Genomic DNA, 1838 nt, shown 5'->3' with positions numbered 1-1838 from the left:
AAAAAAAAAAAATAAAAGCAGCTGTGGCTTGGTGCCCATAACACCATAAGTCTCCAGACACATACACTGAAGTTGATGGGTTTGAACCAGGCCTGGGCCAGCTAAATAACAATGCAACTGCAACAACAACAAAAAGCCAGGTGTTGTGGTGGGCGCCTGTAGTCTCAGCTATTTGGAAGGCTGAGGCAAAAGAATCGCTTAAGCCCAAGAGTTTGAGATTGCTGTGAGCTGAGATGTTGCAGCACTCTACTAAGGGTGACATAGTGAGACTCTGTCGCAAAAAAAAAAAAAAAGCAACTGTGTATATTAAGAAATTTAAAAAGCCACCCACAGTCAAGATACATGCTCAGAAAAGAAATGAAGACTATAAATTTCCACTTTGGTTTGATCCCAAGGCTCAGAGGCGCCCCAGCTACCCAGTAAAGGACTGTCTAAGCACAGAGCTAATCTGCAAAGAATGGAGGAGGTGGATGTCCTTTCAAATGTGCTTTTTTTTTTTTTTTTTTTTTGAGACAGAGCCTCAAGCTGTCGCCCTGGGTAGAGTAATGTGGTATCACAGCTCACAGCAACCTCCAACTCCTGGGCTGAAGCGATTCTCCTGCCTCAACCTCCCAAGTAGCTGGGACCACAGGCGCCCGCCACAATGCTCAGCTATTTTTTGGTTGCAGCCATCATTGTTGTTTGGCAGGTCCGGGCTGGATTTGAACCTGCCAGCTCAGGTGTATGTGGTTGGCGCCTTAGCCAGCTGAGCCATAGGCGCTGAGCCCAAATGTGCAATTTTTAACCACATCACAAAATCACAAAGTATGCAAAGAAACAGGAAAACATGGCTCCCTTAAAAGAAAAAAATAATCGGTAGAAACCATTCCTGAAGAAACACAGGCATTAGAATTAGACTTACTAGACAAAGATGTTTTAAAAACTATCTTAAATATGGTGAAAGAGCCAATGGAAAACAAGGACAGAGAACTAAAGGAAATCTGGAAAATGATACATGAACAAAATGAGAATATCAACAAGGAGATGTTGTGAAAAGCAAACAAATAGAAATCCTGGAACTGAAGCATACAATATATAAATTAGAAAATTCATGAGAGGGGCTTAACCGCAGATTTGAGCAAGCAGAAGAAAGAGTCAGTGAACCTAAAGATGGGGCTTGTAAAATTATCAAGTCTGAAGAGAAGAAAGAAAAAAGAATGAATAAAAATAAAGAGGCTAAGGGACTTGTAGAACATCATAGAACAGAACAAAATAGACAGCCTCAGAAGGAGAAGAAAAAGAGAAAGATGAAGAGAGATTATTATTATTATTATTTTTGTCACCCTCGGTAGTGACGTCATAGCTTACAGCAACCTCCAGATTTTGGGCTTGGGTGATACTTTTGCCTCAGCCTCTCAAGTAGCTGGGACTATTGGCACCACAATGCCCAGCTATTTTTTTTTTTTTTTGTAGAGACAGAGTCTCACTCTATCACCCTAGGTAGAGTGCCATGGTGTCACAGCTCACAGCAACCTCCAACTCTTGGGCTTAGGTGATTCACCTGCCTCAGCCTCCTGAGTAGCTGGAACTACAGGTGCCTGCTACAACGCCTGGCTATTTTTTTTTTGCAGTTTGGCCAGGGCCAGGTTTGAACCAGCCACCCTTAGTATATGGGGCCAGTGAGCCAGAGGTGCTGCCCCAAAGAGAGATTATTTGAAGAAAATAATGGCCCCAAACTTCCCAAATTTGAAGAAATACATAAATCTACAAATATAAGAAGCTTAGGCTTGGCGCCTATAGCTCAACCGGCTAAGGCGCCAGCCACATACACCTAAGGTGGTGGGTTTGAATCCCCAGCC

The sequence above is a fragment of the Otolemur garnettii genome, unplaced genomic scaffold (genome assembly GCF_000181295.1).
Source record: "Otolemur garnettii isolate 467f Iridium unplaced genomic scaffold, OtoGar3 scaffold00077, whole genome shotgun sequence".
Lineage (NCBI taxonomy): Eukaryota > Metazoa > Chordata > Mammalia > Primates > Galagidae > Otolemur > Otolemur garnettii.
The sequence above is the reverse complement of the archived record's forward strand: the minus strand, read 5'-3'. Positions refer to the sequence as shown.